General features: G+C 34.2%; 1 long non-coding RNA gene across 2 annotated transcripts in view; it reads right to left on the bottom strand.

Annotated features, from left to right (window-relative positions):
• LOC136024970 (uncharacterized) overlaps positions 1–24,876 on the bottom strand; it is a 72,946-nt gene that overhangs the window by 26,732 nt on the left and 21,338 nt on the right. Inside the window, exons 2-3 of one of the 2 annotated variants that reach the window (XR_010616989.1) lie at positions 9,621–9,738; positions 7,599–7,767 (exon numbers count right to left, since the gene is read on the bottom strand). This is a non-coding gene — a long non-coding RNA (uncharacterized LOC136024970). Of the gene's footprint in view, positions 1–7,598; positions 7,768–9,620; positions 9,739–24,876 lie in introns of those variants that run through there. The other variant, XR_010616988.1, reaches the window with a different exon arrangement.

The raw sequence follows: 24,876 nt of genomic DNA, 5'->3' as shown, positions 1-24,876 counted from the left end.
TTTTTTTCTCAAAATCATTCGATCAAAATTATGAGAAAGCCATTTAGCCAAAAAAAAATAAATATACAAATTTCGTTTTAATTATTCCTCTGCGGTGAGCCAAAATCAAAACATGCATTGATTCAAAAACTTTCAGAAATTAAATGAAAAACAAGTTTTTTAAATGAAGGTAAGAAGCGACATTAAAACTTAAAACTAACAGGAATTACTCCGTATATAAAGGGGCTTTTCCTTCATAACGCCCGCTCTTTACGCTAAAGTCTTTTTTACTGTTTTAAAATGTAGAGTTAAGAGAAAGAGTCAAACTTTAGCGTAAAGAGCGGGGCGTTGTGAAGGAAAAGCCCCTTTCATATACGGAGTAATTTCTGTTCGTTTTAAGTTTTAATGTCGCTCCTTACTTTCATTTAAAAAACTTGTTTTTTTATTTAATTACACGTATAGAATTGCAATCATTTCCGTTTTTGTTGATCGGATATTTGAAATCGCGAATCTGTAATAGTTTAGAAACAAATTTGGGCTGTATATTTGCACATTAGGGGGGTGGGGGTAAGGCATAGCATATATCAAATACCTAAACTAACCACTGCTGTATTTAATATGTGTTATGCTTTACCTCCCCCCCCCCCCATAATGTGTAAATATATAATTACTCCATAACGGTGAGTTTGCGGTAATTTTTCAAGAGAGAAAAGATGTTCAAAAAGTCAAAATGCATCTATTAACAATAGTTTCATGACCCAAAACAATTGTTCAGGTAATGGGAACATTGACCAAAGTATGTCCCAGATAAAGTCTAGTTTAGCTGTGATGTAGGAATCAGAACAAATGTCCGGGGCACGATCTACGAGAGATATTACGACATCTCTTTTAAATGTGGGGGGGGGGGTTGATTCAAAATGTAAATATCTATTGTTTTGTGCTGGTTTTCTGTAAATAGTAGAATTAAATTCATCTAAGTTACGAATCATTATAACATCTAGGAATGAGGTTTTATTTGCAATTTCAATATCTAAGGTAAACTGTAAATTCCTATCATATGCACTAAGGTGATCTAAAAAAACCCCTATGTTCATTTTCCCCGGAGTTCCAAAGTGAAATTACATCATCCATGTAACGTCCCCAATCCATCCATGTAAATCCAATCCATGTAACCTCCCCAAGGCACGTTACAAGGATGACGTAATTTCACTTTGGAACTATAGCAGACACGTTACAAGGAAGACGTAATTCAATTTTTGATCTTCTTTTTTGGGAAGAGAATTTCAATGAAGGGGGCGCAGGATTTTTTAAGTATTATTTGAAAAACAACGAAAAAATAAATATGAAAAGTTTGATCTACTGAAAGTAAGGGGCAGCATTAAAACTTAAAACGAACAAAAATTATTACGCATATGTGGGGTTTACCTCCTCGTTATACCTCACTCTATACGCTAAAGTATTCTTAGCAATTTTAACTATTTATTCTACGGCCTTTGTGATTCAGAGGTCATTCTTAAGGAATTGGGACAAAGTTTAAGCTTTATTGTAAAGAGCGAGGTATCGACGAGGGTTAAACCCCTCATATACGCAATAAAAACATACGAATATAGAAGTTCGTTACGTAAGTTAATTCGTAAGTTACGTATATTTGTTACCAATGAAAACGTTTGTAAAAAATTAAAAGTTCTAGGTGCCTTTTTAAGTAATCAAAAATTGGAGGACAACTAGGCCTCCTCCCTCGCTCCTTTTTTCTCAAAGTCTTCCGATTAATTGTAATTTATTAATATGCGAATTTTGTTTCAATTATTTATGTGCGGAGAGCCAAGATCAAAACATGCATTAATTCAAGAATGTCCAGAAATGAAATAAAAAAACAATTTTTTTAAATGAAAGTAAGGAGCAACATCAAAACTTAAAACGAACAGAAATTACTCAGTATATGAAAGGGGCTTTTCCTCCTCAACGCCTCACTCTTTACGCTAAAGTTTATTACTGTTTTAAAAAGTAGAGTTAAGATAAAGAGTGAAACTTTAGCGTAAAGAGCAAGGCGTTGATGAGGTAAAGCTCCTTTCATATACGGAGTAATTTCTGTTTGTTTTAAGTTTTAATGTTGCTCCTTATTTTCATTTAAAAAAAACTTTTTTTTAATTTAATTGCACGAAAGAAGCCCCTATGAAAAACATCTCTTAAAACTTGACTAAAAAGCAAAACCGTTAGATATAGTGAAAGCGAATCAAACAATTTGTGGTAACGAACTGTAGTGAGGAGCGACCTGGCTCAATAGTAACCGAAACTCTAAAAAATGGAATTTTGATACCAATAGTTACATCAAAAGAATTGCAATTTAATGCTGATTTTAAATATATAAGTTTAATCAAGATCAGTTATACCCATCGAAAGTTACGAGCCTGAGAAAATTAGCCTCATTTTGGAAAATAGGGGAAAACCCCCTTAAGTCATACAATCTTAACGAAAATCACACCATCAGATTCATTGTATCAGAGAGCCTTATTGTAAAGGCTTCAAGCTCCTATCTACGAAAATGTGGAATTTTGCATTTTTGCCAGAAGACAGATCACGGATGCTTGTTTATTTGTTTTTTTGTTGTTGTTTTTTTCCCAGGGGTGATCGTATCGACTGAGTGGTCCTAGAAAGTCGTGAAAGGGCTCATTCTAACGGAAATGAAAAGTTCTAGTGCCCTTTTTAAGAGATCAAAAAATTAGAGGGCACCTATGCCCCCTCCCACGCTCATTTTTTCCCAAAAGCTACCGGGAAATTTAAATTCCTTAAAAATACTTTAGCTTAAAGAGAGAGATATTTATCTCCTCCTAAATACCTGACTCTTTATGCTACCCAAAATACTACAAATTCTGAGATAGCTATTTTATTCATCGTAGTAAAAAAAATTAATAACTATGTCTTAAGTTTCAATGTCGCTCCTAACTTTAAGTTAAAAAAAAATAGTTTTTTTTAATTTAATTTCTGAACGTTTTTGAAATAATGCATGTTTGATTTTGGCTCTTCACACATAAATTATTAAAAGGAAATTTGCATATTAATTCTTTTTTGTGTTTAAATGGCTTTCTCTTAGTTTTGATCAGACAATTTTGAGGAATAAGGGGTGGGGAAGGAGGCCTAGTTGCCCTCCAATTTTTCGGTTAATTTAAAAGGCAACTAGAACTTCTAATTTTTAACGAACGTTTTTGTTAGTAAAAAATAAACGTAACTTAAGAATTAAGGTACGAAACGAGCTTTTATATTTTTATCTTTTTATTATGTATATGGGGGGGTTTGTTCCCTCGTTAATACCTGGCTCTTTATACTAAATCATAAGTTTTGTCCCAACTCTTTAATGATGACCCCTGAATCAGAAAGGCCGTAGAATAAATAGTTGAAATTCCTTAAAAATACTTTAGCTTAAAGAGAGAGATATTTATCTCCTCTTAAATACCTGACTCTTTATGCTAAAGTATTCTTAGAACGCCTCATATGCGTAATAATATCTGTTCGTTTTAAGTTTTAATATTACTCCTTACTTTCAATTGAAAAAACTTTTTCATGTTTATTTTTTCATTGAGTTTTTTTTAAAGTAATGCTAGGAAATCCTGCGCCCTTTTCATTGAATTTCTCTTCCCCCATGACATATTTCTCCAAGGAAAGACCCTCCCAAATAGCCCCCTCCCCTCAACCCCACCTCCCGAAACCAAAAATCCCCCTGAAAACGTCTGTACACTTCCCAATAACCATTACTGTATATAAACAATAGCCAAAGTTTGTAACTTGCAGTTTGTGACTTGAGTAAATCATCCCCAAAGACATAGTTTTATGGTTTTTAACTATGCGGAACAAAATGGCTATCTTAAAATTTTGTACCGTTGACTTTTGAAAAAAATGAGCGTGGGAGGGGGACTAGGTGCCCTCCAACTTCTTTGGTCGCTTAAAAAGGGCACTAGAACTTTTCATTTCCGTCAGAATGAGCCCTCTTGCGACATTCTAGGACTACTTGGTAGATACGATGACCCCTGTGGAAAAATATGTATATCTATATATATAAAAATAAGTTGTCTGTGTGTGGATCTGTGGATGGATCAGGTGACGTCATGTTTGTTCGCATATGACGTCTGAATTATTTCACACTAATACAAAAGAAGAAAAAAACTAAAAAAGGTAAAAACTACAAAAAAAACTAAAAAGAAAAAAAACTAAAAAAGCTAAAAAACTAAAAAAAACTAAAAAAAGGTAAAAATCTAATAACTAAAAAAAAACTGAAAAAAATAAAAAAAGGCAAAAACTACAAAAAAAATAAAAACTAATAAAAAAACTAAAAAAGCTAAAAAACTAAAAAAACTAAAAAAAACTAAAAAAAGGTAAAAAACTAAAAAAAACTAAAAACTAAAAAAGAAAAAAACTAAAAAAAAGGAAAAAACTGAAAAATAAAAGAGAAAAAGAAAACTAAAAAAATATGAATAAATATATATAAAAATAAGTTGTTTGTGGGTTATGTCTGTCTGTCTGTCTGTCGAGTGACGTCGTGTTTGTCCGCATATGACGTTTGAATTATTTCACACTAATGCAAAAGAAGCAAAAAAAACTAAAAAAGGTAAAAACTACAAAAAAAACTAAAAAGAAAAAAAACTAAAAAAGCTAAAAAACTAAAAAAAAACTAAAAAAAGGTAAAAAACTAAAAAAAACTGAAAAAACTAATAAAAGGCAAAAACTAAAAAAAAAAACTAAAAACTAATAAAAAAACTAAAAAAGCTAAAAAACTAAAAAAACTAAAAAAACTAAAAAAAGGTAAAAAACAAAAAAAAACTAAAAACTAAAAAAGAAAAAACTAAAAAAAAGGAAAAAACTGAAAAATAAGAGAAAAAGAAAACTAAAAAAATATTAATAAATATAAAAAATATAAATATAAATATAATATAAATTAGCAATCAACAAAGCACCGAGACACAAATGACGACCGGGACACAGGGAGTATAAATGACGACCAGGACATAAGTAAAAAAAAAACTAAAAAAACTAAAAAATGGTAAAAACTACAAAAAAACTAAAAACTAATAAAAAAACTAAAAAATCTAAAAATCTAAATAAACTAAAAAAGAAAAAAAAGAAAAAAGGAGAAAAATAAAGGAGAAAAACAAAACTAAAAAACGAATGTATATACAGACCGGGACACCAGGATACAAATGACGACCGGGACACAGGGAATATAAATGACGACCGGAACACAGGGACACAACTACAATGGGGACGCCGGGGGGCATAGGGGGATATAAATGACGACCGGGACACCGGGACACAAGGAATATAAATGACGCCCGGGACACTCAAAGAGAAATCACAGACTGGAACACCGGGACACAAATGACGACCGGGACACAGGGAATATAAATGACGACCGGGACACAGGGACATAACTACAAAGGGGACGCCGGGGTGCACAGGGGGATATATAAATGACGATGGCGACTCAGGGAATGGTCGATTAGCAATCACCATCAACAAAGCTCAAGGGCAATCATTAGAATCATGAGGTATAGATCTGAATACGGATTGTTTTCCCATGGACCATTATATGTTGCATGTTCAAGAGTCGGTAAACCTGACAATCTATTTATATGCACAGACAATGGGACAGCAAAGAATGTTGTATATTCGCAAGTTTTACGTAGTTAAAAACATATATATATATATATATATATATATATATATATATATATATATATATATATATATATATATATATATATATATATATATATATATATCTATCTATATTCACAGGTGGGACATAGGGACACAACTACAATGGCGCGTAACTAATATGGCGCGTAACGACTTACGCGCGCGGGGGGGCTTGGGGGGGCGCGAAGCGCCCCCACCAACTAGGTGTTGGGGTGGCGCGAAGCGCCACCCCAACAGCTAGTATATCTATATATATAAAAATAAGTTGTCTGTCTGTGGATGGATGGATGGATGGATCAGGTGACGTCACCTGAAAAAACTGGATCAGGTGACGTCAAAACTGAAAAAACTAAAAAAAGGCAAAAACTACAAAAAAAACTAAAAACTAATAAAAAAAATAAAAAAGCTAAAAAACTAAAAAAACTATAAAGGTAAAAACCAATAAAAAACTAAAAAAAAAACTGAAAAAACTAAAAAAAGGCAAAAACTATAAAAAAAAACTAAAAACTAATAAAAAAAGTAAAAAAGCTAAAAAACTAAAAAAACTAAAAAAACTAAAAAAAGGTAAAAAACTAAAAAAAATAAAAAATAAAAAAAAAACTAAAAAAAAGGAAAAAACTGAAAAATAAGCTAAAATAAAGGTAAAAACCAATAAAAAACTAAAAAAAAAAAAGGAAAAAACTAATAAATGACGACACTCAAAGAGAAAGCGACCAGGACAAAAGGAATGTTCGATTAGCAATCAACAAAGCACCGGGACACAGGGAGTATAAATGACGACCAGGACATAAGTAAAAAAAAAAAACTATCTATATATATAAAAATAAGTTGTCTGTGGATCTGTGGATCGTGGATCAGGTGACGTCACCTGAAAAAACTGGATCAGGTGACGTCAAAACTGAAAAAACTAAAAAAAGGCAAAAACTACAAAAAAAACTAAAAACTAATAAAAAAAAACTAAAAACTAATAAAAAAAAAAAAAACTAAAAAGAAAAAAAAACTAAAAACTAATAAAAAAACTAAAAAATCTAAAAATCTAAATAAGCTAAAAAAGAAAAAAAAAAGGAAAAAAATAAAGGAGAAAAAATAAACTAAAAAACGAATGTATATACAGACCGGGACACCGGGATATTATATGTTGCATGTTCAAGAGTCGGTAAACCTGACAATCTATTTATATGCAAAGACAATGGGACAGCAAAGAATGTTGTATATTCGCAAGTTTTACGTAGTTAAAACCATATATATATATCTATCTATATTCACAGGTGGGACATAGGGACACAACTACAATGGCGCGTAACTATTATGGCGCGTAACGACTTACGCGCGCGGGGGGGCTTGGGGGGGGCGCGAAGCGCCCCCACCAACTAGGTGTTGGGGTGGCGCGAAGCGCCACCCCAACAGCTAGTATATATATATAAAACGCACCAGTCATCTGTCTTCTGGCAAAAATTACGAAATTCCACATTTTGTAGATAGGAGCTTGAATTTTTTTTTTTTTTTTTAGGGTTCTCTGATACGCTGAATGCGATGCTGTGATTTTTGTTAAGATTCTATGACTTTTAGGAGGTGTTTCTCCCTATTTTCCAAAATAAGGCAAATTTTCTCAGGCTCGTAACTTTTGATGACAAAGACTAAATTTGATGAAACTTATATATTTGAAATCAGCATAAGAATCCAATTCTTTTGGTGCACCTTTTAGCATCGAAATTCCACTTTTTAGTGTTTCGTTTACTATTGAGCCGGGTCGCTGCTTACTACAGTTCGTTACCACGAACTGTTTGATTACGGCAGGTCAATGTGGTTTAAGAAAGCTACCGCTGCAGACATGATTGCGATCTCGGTTGACTTGATTGGTTTTCACATTGCCCTTGTCGACCGTAGATCATTGTGTAAATAGTCTTTTATCAGCCACGAGTGGCCTCGGTTTTTTATTTGGCCAATGAAGGACAGAGAAAAGTAAATAAAATGACATTCTGAATTTGAGGAATGAGAAAAACTTGATAGCTTTGACACTTTACGTGGATTGGGCTGCTTCATTGTTTGTTTTACCAACGTTCTCCTTTGAGCACCTGGTAGCTTTTTTTACACATTCACCTGTAAATAAAATTTTATTTTAATTTGTTAAAATACTAATTCATCGATGTCCTGTCATCACACTGAAAATTTACAACTTATGACCTTTTTTTTTAGCTAAAATACTAAGAAATATCTTCAGTTATTTCTTGAGTTGGCCAAAACCATTAATATAAATATTACGATTACACAAAAACAAAACTCTGAAATTACTAACTAACCACCTAGGCAATACAATGGTTTCTTTTATTACAAAAAAAACTGTTGCAAGGGAGAAAAATGCAAATTATTAGATTGGGGCAAAGACAGGATCCCTCACCTATCCACGGTGCCAAGGACAACTTACCCTAGTCTCCCCTCTTTGAACAGCCCTACTCCAATTTCTTGAATGTATCTAACAGTTTCTGACAATGAATTGTAACTAAGGAATGACGCTTTTCAATAGTAACCGAAACTCTGAAAAACGGAATTTTGATATCAATAGATACATTAAAAGAATCAGCCTTTTATGATTATTCCAAATATATATGATGCATCAAGTTTGTTGTTATCCATGAAAGTTACGAGCCTGAGGAAACTTGCCTGAGTTTCGAAATAGGGGGAAATAATCCTTAAAATTTAGTGATTCTTGATGAAAATCAAACTATCAGATTTTGCGTACCTCAGAACCTTGCTATAGAAGTTTCAAGCTCCTATATATAAAAATGTGAAATTTTGCTATTTTTGCCAGAAGATGCTATCACGGAGGTGTGTTTATTTGATTTTTTGCTTATTTCCCCCCACGGATGATCGTATTGAAATAATGGTTATACAAGATCGCAGCTCAATAGTATCCAAAACTCCAAAAAATGGAATTTTGATATCACTCAAAAAGTTTTTATTTGACACTACACGTTTCATTCACATTTTATTCAAGTGTAGAAATGCCAGTTTCCTAATTGGGTTTTCAAAATTAAAAAGAGTTTGAGCGATGTTTAGAGATCTTGTCATTGTAAATATTATTGAAATATTGTCATATATATTATTAAAGCTAATAAATATTGTTAATATTCTGCTCAAGATAAAAATTATCCTGTCGATAATTTTGTGATGTACTTCAATTTAAAGCCTTCTGATTTGATTTTCTTCCTTTCTTCTTTTTCTTTGTGTATGTTTATTGGCTATTTATTTCAATCTGGTGTTCTACAATTTCTTTTTTTTTAAGTAGTATTCTTTCAGTTTGTATCATTAAGTAAATTTTATTTATTATTATTTGATTTTATCGCGTTATTTTAATCTTACAAATAAGTTCTGCTTTTATAAAGTTATATTGCCGAAGGTTTAAAGTTTTTTTACTTTTAGAAATTCTTTATTTTTGTTGAAATAGTTGAACAATTGACGTTCAATCAATAATTTCAAATATTCGAACCAAATTTCTATTATCTGCAGAAAATATAAGATATTTAAAGAAATTAAACAAAAAAAACCCATGAGAGTTATATGGCTTAAGTGTGGCTTTGAAAGTTCAAATTAAATATTAAAAAAAACTAATTTAAATTTTTAGAATATTTTCAACTAATTTGAAATTTAAAGAGACAACATAATGTACCTTTTGTTAAAGCCTCCTTTATTGATATTTTACCACACTTCACCCTTCTCGAAACCATGTCAAAGAATCTCTTCGGGCAAAAGTCACCCTCAAAAGAATATATATTGTTGTTTTTAACTCCATTTAGTTTAACATTAACCGTTAAAGGTTAACATTAACCGTTACCGTAACATTAACTGTTAAGCGGTCCATGATTAGGCGGGATATGAAGGTAAGATGGAGGAGGGGTCACTAATATCCCAGCTTGGACAAAACAAAAACTACGCGGAAAAACATAAAAACTTACGTTCCGGCATAATGCTGATCGAATGTAGAAGGTTCCCTTTCATTTGGGCCTTGTCTAATCAAACTTGATCTTCAACCTTCTTTTTTTTGCTTTTTTGACATTCGCCCAAATTTCATAGCTAAAAGTAGTATATAGTATTTTAATACATCAAGATTTCAAGAATTTTGAGAATCAAGTGTTCTGAACTATTTTTCGTCTAAAAATGCATTTTTATATAAATGATCAAACATGAAGATACCTGAAAATAATCATTTGTGTCCAGCTTAACTATTGTGCTTAAATACTTAAGGAGAGCAGAAAATATTTCTGAACACCTTGACTTGGTAGATCAAATGTCATAAGCGATATTTTTTGCTTTTCAAGAAATTAAAGACATGGGTCTATTTTGAAAATATTTAGCAACATTTTAATAATTATTTATTTGAGTGAAATATAGGCAAATTGTTATCAGCTAAACTGTAAAAATAGTGCTCGCTGGGGACAGTTACGATAAACATAAATAAAGGGCCAGCTATAGTCATAATAAACAAAAAAGAAAAGAATTTATACGCAGGTTTGGTTTTCTGTTTCGATTTCTTTATCTATCTATACACATGCACCTTGTTTTAGTAAATCAAAAACATAAAAATCGAAACACCTAGCCAGAAAATGGAGGAGGAAGGAGGCAATGTGATTTAGCTATATCAAACAGTTCGTGGTAACGAACTGTAGTAAGGAGCGATCCGGCTCAATAGTAACCAAAACTCTAAAATATTGAATTTTGATATCAATAGCTACATCAAAAGAATCGCATTTTAATGCCGATTTTAAATATATAAGTTTCATCAAATTCATCAAGTTTAGTCTTACCCATCAAAAGTTACGAGCCTGAGAAAATTTGCCTTAATTAGGAAAATAGGAGGAAACACCCCCTAAAAGTCGTAGGATCTTAACGAAAATGACACCATCAGATTCAGCGTATCAGAGAACCCTACTGTAGAAGTTTCAAGCTCCTATCTACAAAAATGTGGAATTTTGTATTTTTTGACAGAAGACAAATCACGGGTGCGTGTTTATTTGTATTTTTTTTTTCCCAGGGGTCATCGTATCGACCAAGCGGTCCTAGAATGTCGCAAGAGGGCTCATTCTAACGGAAATGAAAAGTTCTAGTGCCCCTTTTAAGTGACCAAAAGAATTGGAGGGCATCTAGGCCCCCTCCCACGCTCATTTTTCCCAAAGTCAATGGATCAAAATTTTGAGATATCGATTTTGTTCAGCATAGTTGAAAACATAATAACTATGTCTTTGGGGATGACTTACTCCCCCACAGTCCCTGGGGGAGGGGCTGCAAGTTACAAACTTGGACAGTGTTTACATATAATAAATATAAGTTTCGTCAAGTTTAGTCTTACCCATCAAAAGTTACGAGCCTGAGAAAATTTGCCTTATTTAGGAAAATAGGAGATAACACCCCCTAAAAGTCGTAGGATCTTAACGAAAATGACACCATCAGATTCAGCGTATCAGAGAACCCTACTGTAGAAGTTTCAAGCTCCTATCTACAAAAATGTGGAATTTTGTATTTTTGACAGAAGACAAATCACGGGTGCGTGTTTATTTGTATGTTTTTCTTTCCCAGGGGTCATCGTATCGACCAAGCGGTCCTAGAATGTCGCAAGAGGGCTCATTCTAACGGAAATGAAAAGTTCTAGTGCCCTTTTTAAGTGACCAAAAGAATTGGAGGGCATCTAGGCCCCCTCCCACGCTCATTTTTTCCCAAAGTCAATGGATCAAAATTTTGAGATATCGATTTTGTTCAGCATAGTCGAAAACATAATAACTATGTCTTTGGGGATGACTTACTCCCCCAAAGTCCCTGGGGGAGGGACTGCAAGTTACAAACTTCGACCAGTGTTTACATATAATAAATATAAGTTTCATCAAGTTTAGTCTTACCCATCAAAAGTTACGAGCCTGAGAAAATTTGCCTTATTTAGGAAAATAGGAGATAACACCGTATATGAAAGGGGCTTTTCCTTCTCAACGCCCCGCTCTTTACGCTAAAGTTTTTTTTACTGTTTTAAAATGTAGAGTTAAGAGAAAGAGTCAAACTTTAGCGTAAAGAGCGGGGCGTTGAGAAGGAAAAGCCCCTTTCATATACGGAGTAATTTCTGTTCGTTTTAAGTTTTAATGTCGCTCCTTACTTTCATTTAAAAAACTTTTTTTTTTATTTAATCATATAGAACTCAATATGAAACACTGAAAAGCTTGATATCGCACGGCCTTGACTTTATGTTTAAGTTAAGGGAAGTTGAGCAAATAAAGTTGTCGAAAATTAAAACCAAAAGAATTCGATTCATTTCATCTTTACTATATGATCATTTAGTTTTCTAGGTGCTATAGGTGGTACACTAAGCAGAGGATCTGGATACATTTTTGGTAGAGAAAAAAATGTCCCTGTGCTTTTTCTCATTTTTTTAAGCTCCCGGGGTTTTCCACAGATGTCCTCATAAGTAAAGGATTTTCTCCAGAGTAAGGGACTCACGTGTTAATATGAGCTTTGTTCTTTCATACTGAGTCATTTTTTATGAATGTAATATATGACCTTTTTTGTTTTCATTATATTCCATTTTAAGTCTCTTGGTCAATAAGCGTCTCTTGGTCAGCAATAAAATATAAACAAACAAGTTTTTTTTTTAACTGAAAGTAAGGATCAATATTACAACTTAAAACGAACAAAAATTATAACGTGTATGAGGATGGTTGTTCCTCCTCAGTAGCTCGCTCTTTACAGTAATTGTTTTAGTAATTTTAGAAAAATCTTCATATTGTCCTAATTAAGCAAATCTTGTGTTTAAGCAGTCGTTTTTAAAGAATTGGGACAAAATCTATACTTTAGTGTAAAGATCAAGTTGTTAAGGAGGATCAATCCCTCATATACGTAATAATTCTTGTTCGTTTTAAGCTTTAATTTTGCTTCATACTTATAGTTGAAAAAACTTGGTTTTTTTGTTTAAATTTTGATCATTTTCTGAATAACACCAGGAAACTTGGCTCCAACTCTACAGAAAAATCTCTCCTCCCCATAGAAAAATTCTCTAGACAATTCAATCTCGGTGAAAATTTACCTCTGACTATTGCCCTTAACATCTCTAAGCGTAAGATTGAGTCGGCAAAGAGAAAGCAAGAAATAAGAAGAATTTTGCGTAGAAACTCTGGCAAATTCCCCCAGTGTAGGATTCCCAACGAAAAATTCACAGCCTTCAAATTCCCCTCTCATGGGAGATCTTCTGCGTGGGAAATCCTTCAGTACTTATATGATCTACGCCCTACCTAATTTTCTTCTAGTATGTTTTTCTGACACTCAATCCTAACGAAATGTACCAAAGTAGGATAAAATATAGTACTTCAGAAACAAATTAGGGCCATATATTTGCACATTAGGGGAGGGGTCAATTTTAGCGGGTATGCATGCTTATTACTATGCATATTATTTAATGGGAATAGTTTTCTAACTTCATCCTCCTTCTTCACCCCCTTCCCCTTTTGTACAAGTATATAGCCTAAATTATATATCTTCCATCCTTTCTGTAACTTCCCTTTGTCATGTCTCATGCTAATCTGTAAGAAAAAAAAAACGGTTCTGCAATGCGCTAATGAACGAACAACTAGAGAAGTAGGGCGCAGATCACGCAAGTGCCAATCACTCGAGTAGAGAATTCACCCCAACCCATGAAAACGTATGCATGCTCCGCAATAACAAATACTAGACGTATTCAAAGGGCAAATTTTATAACTTAAAGACCGTTGATTTTCAACGAGCATGCCAACCAAAAACAACACTTCTTCAGAAATAGCCCTCTTCAGTCTTTCCTGAGTAGATTATATAAAAAAAACAAGTAACTGCAAGTAGGAAGCGACGTTAAAACTTAAAACGTACAGAAATTACTCTGTATATGAAAGGGATTGTCCCCTCCGAAACGCCTCGCTCTTTACGCTAAAGTTTGACTCTTTCTCTTAACTCTATTTTAAAACAGTAAGAAACTTTAGCGTAAAGAGCGGGGCGTTGAGAAGGAAAAGCCCCTTTCATATACCACAATGTCACAACTCTACTTTTTAAGTTGCCCTCCACTTTTTGGCTGCTTAAAAATGCAACTAGTTTTTTTTTATTTTTTGTACGAGCGTTTTTGTTAGTAATAGACATACGTACCTTACGATTTAACTTATGTAACTAATTTCTATATTTGTATATTTTGTTACGTATATGAGGGGGTTTGCCCCCTCGTCAACACCTCGCTCTTTTCACTAAAGCTTGAATTTTATCCCGAATCTTTAAGAATGATCTCTGAATCACAAAGGCCGTAGAAATAACAGTTGAAATTACTAAAAATAACTTAGCGTAAACAGCAAGGTATTGTGGAGGAGACAAACCCCCATATAAACGTAATATTTTATGTTTGTTTAAAGTTTTAGTGATACTCATTACTTCCAGGTGAATTTTTTATTTAGTTTTTCATTTTTTTTAAATAATACTAGAAAATCCTGCGTCCCCTTCATGGGAATTCTCTTCCCTCATAATAACTTCTTCCATTGAAAGATCCTCTCACGTAATCCCTTCCCTCGACCCATTCCCATCCCAATGTGAAAAAGTCCCCCTGAAAACGTCTGTACACTTCATAATAACCATTACTACCTGTAAACAATGGTCAAAGTTTGTAACTTGCGGCCCCTCCCCCGGGGACTCTGGTGGATGAAGTCATCCCCAAAGACGTATTTATTAGGTTTTCTACGAGGCTGAACAGAATGGCTATCTCAAAATTTTAATCCAGTGACTTTGAGGGAAAAAATGTGTGCGGGTGGGGGCCTAGATGCTCTCAAATTTTTTGGCTCACTTAAAAAAAAAGGGCACTAGGACTTCTAACATTCTATACCACTGGTTTGATACAATCACCCCTGGAAAAAAAACACGCATCCGTGATCTGGCACCTATCAAAAAATACAAAATTCCCCATTTTTGTAGATAGGAGTTTGAAACTTTAATAGTAGGGTTCTCTGATACGCTGAATCTGATGGTGTCTGATAGTATGACTTTTAGGAGGTGTTTTTCCCTATTTTCTAAAATCAGGCAATTTTTTTCAGGCTCGTAGCTTTTGATCGATAAGACTAAACTTGATGAAACTTATATATTTAAAATCGGCGTTGAAATGTAATTCTTTTGATAAACTATTGGTATCAAAATTCTATTTTTTAGAGTTCCGGTTAACATTGAGCCGGGGCAGTTCTTACTACAGTTCGATACAACGAATTTCTTGATTTGGATACCAAGAGAAGGTGTTTTTTCCAGTCTCCCAAGCTTTATGAAACCCTACTGTAAGTTTGTATATTAATTATAGTTTTTTGAATTAATTATAACTTTGCAATTAACTATGTTTGATTTTTGTTTGAATTAATTTAAAAAAAAACAAGTTTTTTAACGGAAAGTAAGGAGCGACATTACAACTTAAAACGAACAAAAATTACTTCGTATATGAAAAGGGCTGCTTCCTCATCAACGCCCCCTCTTTGGGCTAAATTTGGCTCTTTCACTAAACTCTACTTTTTAAAACAGTAACAAATTTAGCGTAAAAAGCGGAGCGATGACGAGGAAGCAACCCCTTTCATATACGAAGTAAATTTGTTCGTTTTAAGTTTTAATGTCGCTCCTTAATTTCCATTAAAAAAACTTTTTTTTTAATTAATTTCTGAACTTTTTTGAATCAATGCATGTTTTGATTTTGGCTCTCTGCAGATGAATAATTAAAACGAAATTTGCATATTTATTTTTTTGGCTAATAGCTTGCTCATAGTTTTGATCGAATGATTTAGAGAAAAAAGGAGCGGAGGAGGAGGCCAGTTTCCCTCCGATTTTTGGATTGCTTAAAAAGGCAACTAGAGCTTTTAATTTTTGCGAATCTTTTTATTAGTAAAGATATACATAACTTACAGATTAGCTTACGTAACGACCTTCTATATTCTCATGTTTTTATTACGTATATGAAGGGGTTCATCCCCTCGTCAGCACCTCGCTCTTTACTCTAAAGCTTAAATTTTGTCCAAATTTCTTAAGAATGACCCCTGAATCCCAAAAGCCGTAGAATATATAGTTAAAATTACTAAAAATGCTTTAGCGTAAAGAACGAGGTATTAGGAGGAGGTGAGCCCATCATATGCGTAATAATCTCTGTTCGTTTTAAGTTTTAATGCTTCTCTTTACTTTCAGTTGAAAAAAACTTTTTCAGATTTATTTTTTCATTTTTTTTAAATAAAGCTAGAGAATTCTTCGCTCCCTTCATGAAACATTTCTCCCCCCATGACAGATTCCTACAAGAGAAGTTCCGCAAACATATCCCTCTCTTCTCACCCTCAGAACCTAAAATTCCCCCAGAAAACGTCTGTACACTTCCAAATAACCATTATTATATGTAAGTACTGGTCAAAGTTTGTGACTTGTGACCCCTCCCACGGGGACTGTGGGGGAGTAAGTCGTCCCAAAGACATAGTTATAAGGTTTTCTGACTCCGCAAAATAAAATGGCTATCTCAGAATTTTGATCCGGTGACTTTGGGAAAATAATTAGCGGGGGATGGGGCCTAGGTGCCCTCCAATTTTTTTAGTCACTTAAAAAGGGCACTAGAACTTTTCAGTTCCGTTAGAATAAGCCTTCGCGCAAGATTCTAGGACCACAGGGTCGATACGATCACCCCTGGGAAAAAACAAACAAATAAACACGCATCCGTGATCTGCCTTCTGACGAAAAATAAAAAATGTCATATTTTTGTAGATAAGAGCTTGAAACTTCTACAATAGGGTTCTCTGATACGCTAAATCTGATGGTATAATTTTCGCTAAGATTCTATGACTTCTAGGGGTTGTTTCCTGCTATTTTGTAAAATAAGGCAAATTTTCTCAGGCTCGTAACTTTTGATGGGTAGGATTAAACTTGATGAAACTTATATATTTAAAATTAGCATTAAAATGCAATTCGTTTGATGTAGCTATTGGTATCAACTTTAAGTTGGAGAAAACTTGTTTTCAAACAGTTCGTGGTAACGAACTGTAGTAAGGAGTAAACCGGCTCAATAGTAAACGAAACTCTAAAAACCGCTGATTTTAAATATATAAGTTTCATTAAATTTAGTCTTACTAATCAATAGTTACGAGCCTGGGAAAATTTGCCCTTTTTGGAAAATAGGGGGAACACCCCTTAAAAGTTGTAAGATCTTAACGAAAATCACACCATCGCATTCAGCGCATCAGAGAACACTACTGCTGAAGTTTCAAGCTCTTATCTACAAAAATTTGGAATCTTGTATTTTTTGCTGGAATGACAGATCACGAATGCGGGAATCCGTGATCCTGTGAATTTTAGATGGTGTTTACCCCATTTTTCGAAAATAAGGCAAACTTGAAACCACGAACTTGTTACTGCAAATTGTTTTATGCGCAAAATTCATCAAATTTATTGGTACCCATCAAAAGTTAAGAACGTGAACAAATTCACCCTATTTTTGAAAAAGCGGGAGAAACTCCGAAAACAAGTGATCTTAATGAAGATCACTCAATCAGATTCAATATACCAGAGAATCCTACTGTAGACGTTTCCAGCTCATATGTACAGAAATGTGGAAATTCGCCTTTTCTGCCAGAAGAAAGATTATTTTTCCCCAGGGACAGGGGCTTCGTTGGGGGAAAGGGGGCAGTTGCCTTCCAACAACGTGGAGAAAAAACATATTATACATCCCATGCCCTTTGACTATCCGGATATGGACCCTTCATGGGCCCCGTATTAAAATACATGAGATTCGCCCCTGCCCAGGGGTAATCAGAGATGGGAAATCCAAAGTTCTAGCGCCTTTTTAAGTGAAAAAATATTGGAGGGCAGCTAGCCCCCCTCCCATTATCATTCCCCCAAAGCCACCCAACAACATTTTGAGATAGCCATTTTGTTCAGCATAGTCGAAAAAGCCAATAAAATGTCTTTGAGGATGACGTACCCCACCCACAGCCCACAGGGAATGGTAAGTTATGGACTTATCCCATTGTTGACATATAGCATTGGCTACTGGGAAGTATACAGAGGTTTCTGGGGGATTTTCTGGGGTGGGGGTGGTCAGAAAGGTTATGTGAGAGTATTTTTCCATGGATAATTTTTTTAATTTGCAAGGGAATTTTCCATGAAAAGAGCGTCGGATTTCTCATCATTATTTGAAAAACAATCAGAAATTAGATAAAAACAAGTTTTTACTGAAAGTAAGGAGGGCGTCACCCCTCTCGCCAAAAGCACCCTCTTTACACTGAAGTTTTTTCGTACTTTTAAGAAAGGTAACTAAACGGCCTTTGTGTTGCAGGAGTAATTCCCAAGGAATTGAAACAAAATTCGAACTTTAGCGCAAAGAGTGAGGTATTGACAAGGGAGCGACCCTTTTCTTATACGTAATAATTTGTGTTCTTCTTAAGTTTAAATATTGCTCCTTATTTTCAGTTAAAAAACTTGTTTTTTATATAATCAAACAGCTCGTAGAAACCAACTGTAAGTAAGGAGTGATGCGGCTGAATAGTAGCCAAAACTGTATGAAACAGAGTCTTGATAATATTAGATACATCAAAAGATTACTAGCCCCCCTCCCACCTTTTTTTTACCTAAACTTATCCGATCAAAATTTTGAGATATCGTTTTTTTCGACAAGGTAAAAAGATCTAATAACTATGTCATTAAGGATCACTTGGCCCTCACAGCCTTCTAGGGGTTGCAAGTTATGAACTTTACCCATTGATTGCATATAGTATTGACTATTGAGAAGCATAGAGATGTTTTCGGGTGGGGAGAGGAAAGATTTTTGAGTTGGGTTGCTTACGTGAGAGGATCTTGTTGTGGAGGAGCTTTCGTGGATGAAGAAAATTTCCCATGCAAGTTCTAGCTGGGGCTCTCAGCATAAGTCCAAAAGATATCAGAAATTAAACATAAAGTTTTTTTTAACTAAAAATAAGGAGGAATACTAAAACTTAAAACGAACTGAAATTATTAAGTATATGAGGGTGGACAGTAAATAGCTCTTTCTGCTAAATTGCTTTTTGAATTTTGCTAAAAAGCTTATTATTCTAATAAATGGTTCGTGTGTATCAGGAGTCATTGGTAAACAATAAAAAGTCAAACTATAGCGTAAAGAGCAAGATGCTCAGAGGAGAGGGGGCAAACCCCTCATATACGTAATATTTTTTGTTAGTTGGAAGTTTTAATGTTGCTCCTTTAATATTGTTTTTTCATTTGATTATTAGTAAAGACGTTGAGAGCAGTGGAGATGTTTTTTTAACAGTTGAATAAAGTTTGGAAGAATAGGAAGATAAGTCTGAAAACAAAGATTAGAATATTGTAAGCTACAGTGATCAGATATGGTTCTGAAGCATGGGTGCTTCGAAAAGCGAATGAATATTTTATAGATGTTTTGAAGAGAAATTGCTTACGAGTTGTCCTGGGTACCTGGCTGACTGACCGTGTTTCAAATAGCAGTCTATACGAAAAGATTCGTTCAATCCCACTTTCCACGGTTATAATGAGATAAAGGTTGAGATGGCTAGGGCAGATTCTGCGGACGAAGGATGACAGATTTCTGTAGGTTGTCATTTTCAGCCAAAGTTTATGGCCTAACGGAAAGCGGGTCGTCCGTGATTGGGGTGGGAAGTTGTCATGAAGAAGGGAAATGAGAACTCCCTGGAAGGGTGTAAAAAGGGAGACTTTGAACAGAGTGAGATGGAGGAGGAGTGTGTGTAGCTGTGTTAGCCTTAGGCGGCCAGGTGCTTTGATGAGTTTCTAGAAGTAGCAGTTAACTTTAGGCGAAAAGAACACAACTCGAAACTTGAAAAAGGGAGAATTTAATTAATTGGTGGACAACTTTCGGCAGTGAATTCAAGGTGTCAAATTTACAAATGTTCTGTACAATGTGAAGATTGAAATAGTGAGACGTAAATGCTACAGAAAAAATAAAAAACCCAGGATGGTTTTAGACCTTCATTGATTGGGGGGCTGGATAGGTTTTTCATTGAAAATGCCACAAAAATTTATATTTTAAAATCCGGAGAGGGTACAAAATCAAAGGGAAACATATTCCTCTGCGCCCTCCCATTTCCACCCTAAGGGCACGATCTTAGGTAGCTTATGTATTTGTACGATCAAATCCTTAGATATAACCAACAGATCTTTCCTAAAAAAAAGGGAAGGGGATATTTTCCCAAAATGTGAGATTGATCGTTTTTAACCAGTTTTTCTACACATTACCGTGTGTCCTTTTAACACAATTCAATAAAAGTGACTCATTTTATAAATTCATGACATAAAACGGAATATTTTTAACTGGCTACATTTTTTCTTTGCCGGAAAAAATGTTATTTTCCATCAAAGAAGTGTTTTTTGTTTTGTTTTATTTTTAGCATCCTGGCTTTGCCAGAGATGTGATCGTAAGTCAAGAATTTTCTCCAAAGCAAGGGATTTAAATGTTTATATTAATTTCATTCTATCAGATTGTTCTTACCAGCTCGCGGCCAAAGCCCCCTGATATCCTAGATTTCCTTGAAAATATGGCCACTTTGTTTTCCAACTACCAAATAAAATCAATTTTTCATCATCCTCCATAACCCTTAAGAAATTCTTTGTATGTACCTTCCCCTCTCCCCTATACCAAGAAAGAAATGATTTGAGGGAAACTTTTATATCTTTTCGAAATCTTAAATGTATGATTTAATCTCGCATGAGTATCGGCAAGATTCAGCATAAATATTCAGATTACCTTGCGTTCGTGATGCTCAGGAGAAAAAAAATGTTTTTTTTGCAAAAACTACAAAATATCGTACTCCCCTGCCTACTAAAGCTTATCTAAGTACTGATAATAATAATAGTCGATACCGAGTTCCGAAGACATTACCTTCAAATAAAACTGACAAAAACGGTATAGCATCCAGAATCTAGAATCAAGCAGTTCGTGGTAACGAACTATAGTAAGGAGCGACCCGGCTCAATAGTAAACGAAACTCTAAAAAACAGAATTTCGATGCTAAAAGATATATCAAAAGAATCAGATTTTTATGCTGATTTTAAATATATAAGTTTCATCAAATTTAGTCTTTGTCATCAGAAGTTACGAGCCTGAGAAAATTTGCCTTATTTTAGAAAATAGGGGGTAACACCCCCTAAAAGTCATAGGATCTTAACGAAAATTGCACCATCGGATTCAGCGTACCAGAGAACCCTATAGAGAAAATTTCAAGGTCCAATCTACAAAAATGTGGAATTTCGTATTTTTTGCCAGAAGACAAATCACGGGTGCGTGTTTATTTGTTTTTTTCCCCAGGGGTCATCGTATCGACCAAGTGGTCCTAGAGTGTTGCAAGAGGGCTCATTCTAACGGAAGTGAAAAGTTCTAGTGCCCTTTTTAAGTGACCAAAAAAATTGGAGGGCACCTAGGCCCCCTCCCACGCTCATTTTTTTACCAAAGTCAACGGATCAAAATTTTGAAATAGCCATTTTGTTTCGCATAGTCTAAAACCATAATATTTACGTCTTTGGGTATGACTTACCCCCCACAGTCCCTGGGAGAGGGGCTGCAAGTTACAAACTTTGGCCAATGTTTACATACAGTAATGGTTACTGGGAAGTGTACCGACGTTATCAGGGGGATTATTTTGGTTTGGGTGTGAGGTTCAGGGGAGGGGGCTATATGGGAGGATCTTTTCTTGGAGGAATATTTCATGGGGGAAGAGAAATTCAATCAAAAGGGCGCAGGACTTTCTAGCATTACTATAAAAAAACAAACATTGAAAATATAAACATGAAAAAGTTTTTTCAATTGAAAGTAACGAGAAGCATCAAAACTTAAAACGAACAGAGATTATTACGCGTATGAGGGGTTCTAAAAATACTTTAGCATAAAGAGCGAGGTATTTAGGAGGAGATAAATACTTCACTCTTCATGCTAAAAATTTTTTAAGTAATTTCAACTATTTATTCTACGGCCTTTCTGATTCAGGGGTCATTCTTAAAGAATTGGGACAAAACAAGATTTAGTGTGAAGAGCGAGGTATTAACGAGGGGACCAACCCCTCATATATATAATCAAAAATATAAGAATATAAAAGTTTGCTATGTAAGTTAATTCTTAAGTTGCGTATTTTTTTACTAATAAAAACGTTCGTTAAAAATTAAAAGATCTAGTTGCCTTTTTAAGTAACCGAAAAATTGGAGGACAACTAGGCCTCCTTCCCCACCCCTTATTTCTCAAAATCGTCTGATCAAAACTAAGAGAAAGCCATTCAGCCAAAAAAAGAATTAATATACAAATTTCATTTTAATAATTTATGTACGGAGAGCCAAAATCAGACATGCATTAATTCAAAAACTTTCAGAAATTAAATAAAAAAACAAGTTTTTTGAAATGAAAGTAAGGAGCGACATTAAAACTTAAAACGAACAGAAATTACTCCTTATATGAAAGGGGTTTTTCCTCCTCGACGCCCCGCTCCTTGCGCTAAAGTTTGATTCTTTCTCGCAACTCTACTTTTTAAAACAATAAAAAACTTTAGCGTAAAGAGCGGGGCGTCGAGGAGGAAAAAACCCTTTCATATAAGGAGTAATTTCTGTTCGTTTTAAGTTTTAATGTCGCTCCTTACTTTCATTTCAAAAAACTTGTTTTTTTTTTATATTTAATAACATTACAAAAAGCAATACCTCTCCTAGCCTTTCTAGTTTAGTGTAGGTTTTCATTCTACTGGAACCTATTTCTGTCAGGGAACTATTTTGTCCCGAGTGCCACTGACCTTAGGAACGGCCCTGTCAATGAAGTATTTTTATCAGTCCAAAAACGAAAGACTTTTTTTTGCTTGCCAAATAGCCAAAATTTTCAAACCTAGTCCAAGAAAGAAGCAAAACGAATGCTAATGGATTAACTCAAATCAAGTCATCTCTATCCACCGGGACCCTGAAGTCTGACCGTCAAAACTTCCCTTCAAAACCTAGATTTAGGATCAATCATATAACTGCTTGGAATTTCACACACTAAACCCATAACTCCCACACAAGAAATAAAGACAAGAGTTTCATGATGTCGTACTGAGTGATATTGTATGAATATGCTTTCACTGCACATTTGATGTTGCCACTTTCAAAGAGGTTTACAGGGCATTGTAAACCTCTTTGAAAGAAGTTTACAGAGTATTTCTTGGTCAATGATAAAACTGATACGAAAATATTCCCCTTTATTTTTTTGTGATTTCAAGATGGACCCATTTCAGCTAAAAATGACGTATTTTTGAATGCTCAGGGGGTATATTCATGGACCTAAGGCTGGGAACCCTGTACATAATGTCTTCAAACATATTTACTTTTCAAAATGAATTGGATATGAAAGATTCCCTTAAACTTTAAGTTGTGTATACAGTTTCCTTGTTTTAAAATGCTTATAAGAAAATCCTTTTTTTAGTAGCTTGAAATAGCCTCACCCTTAGTGAAAATACTCACTGGGCTATTTTTTTTTGCTATTTATTTCAGTCAGACGTTGAAATTACAAATCTAGTCTATGTAATCAATTAACCAAATACCTGCAAAGGAAACTATTTTAGCAGTAAGGTCGATATCAACATATCAAATTCATGAATTTTCAATAAAATAAAATTTCTTATTCACAGCAAAGCTCATATGTTAATAGTTTCACATATATCATATGACCTCACTGACGACTGTCGGCAGGTATGAAGAAAGTTGACCAGTTGAGCAGGAGGCTGGGAGGACTTTTGGAAACATTCAGGCAAAAGTTTTATGAGGAGAGCTCAGAGGGCACTTGCCCGAGCACAGAAATTAAAAAAAATAAACTATATAACATTTATAACAATTTTGCGATTTATTTTTATTAAAGGAGAATAAACGCGTTGTTGGCCGAAAACATTAGCAAAAGAAAAAAAGATAAATGTAGAAAAAAATCCCCTTTTCAGCAATTCCTGGGTCATGGATCCTCCCCTTAAAAAATAAAACTTAGCTATTTCACTGACTTAAGGGAATTGAAACAACACAAGGCCTATAACGAGCCCCTTTCTAAAAAAAAACTATATAACCTATAAAATATCTAAAAATATATATTTTAATATATATATATATATATATATATATCCTCTTTGAAACCCTTTTTGAAATGGTAACATTTTTGATAATTTTTTAGTTGGAAATTCTTCAAACGATACATTCTGAGGGATTGATCAATAGCTTAGTTTTCTCAATCAGCATCAGAACTATGGTACATGTTTGTAACATAGTTCTTAAGGAACGACGAGTATAATGTGCATATTTGATAAATGAAAGCACGTGAAAACTTCACTCGTGCACATGAAAACTTCAGCACAATAATATATAAGACCTTGACAAAATTAATGAACATGTTAGAATTTATCGCAGCTTGGCAAAAAAAGTGAAGCTTTTGCACAACCCAGGTCTAATCAACTACACATTTCAATTCTTCAGATGAAGCTAAATTTTTCCATCTCAAGAAAATCGTGACCCAGCACAAAGAGGACTTCTGGTCATTTCAAATAGGAAATAAAATTCATATGGGCAATTTCGACAAAGAATGGCTTTTGAATAAATTAAATAAAAAAAACAAGTTTTTTAACTACACGTAAGGAGCGATATTAAAACTTAAAAGGTACAGAAATTATTCTGTATATGAAAGAGGTTGTCCCCTCCTCAACACCTCGCTCTTTACGCTAAAGTTTTTTAATTGTTTCAAAAAGTATAGTTGTGACAAAGAGTCAAACTTTAGCGTAAAGAGCGAGGCGTGGAGTGGAGAAAACGCCTTTCATATATGGAATACTTTCTGTTTGTTTTAAACTTGTTTATAATTAATATTTTTGTTATGTGGGGGTAATTTTCAATGGAGGAATTTGTGATGGGGGAAGAGTATTACCATAAAGAGGGTACAGGATTTCTTAGTATTTTTTTAAAGAGCAATGAAAAAATAAATATGAAAAAAGTTTCTTCAGCTGAAAGTAAAGAGCAGCATTAAAACTTAAAACGAACAGAAATTATTACGCATATGAGGGGTTCACTACTTCCTATTGCCTTACTTTTCACGCTAAAGTAATTTCAACTGTTTATTCTATGGCCTTTATGATTCAGGGGTAATTTTTAAGGAATTGAGACAAAATTGAAGTTTTAGTGTAAAAGGCGAGGTATTGACGAGGGGGTGAACCCCCTCATATAAGT

The sequence above is a fragment of the Artemia franciscana genome, chromosome 3 (assembly GCF_032884065.1).
Source record: "Artemia franciscana chromosome 3, ASM3288406v1, whole genome shotgun sequence".
NCBI classification, from domain to species: Eukaryota; Metazoa; Arthropoda; class Branchiopoda; order Anostraca; family Artemiidae; genus Artemia; species Artemia franciscana.
Note: the sequence above shows the minus strand (reverse complement) of the source record. Positions and strands in the feature narration are given on the sequence as shown.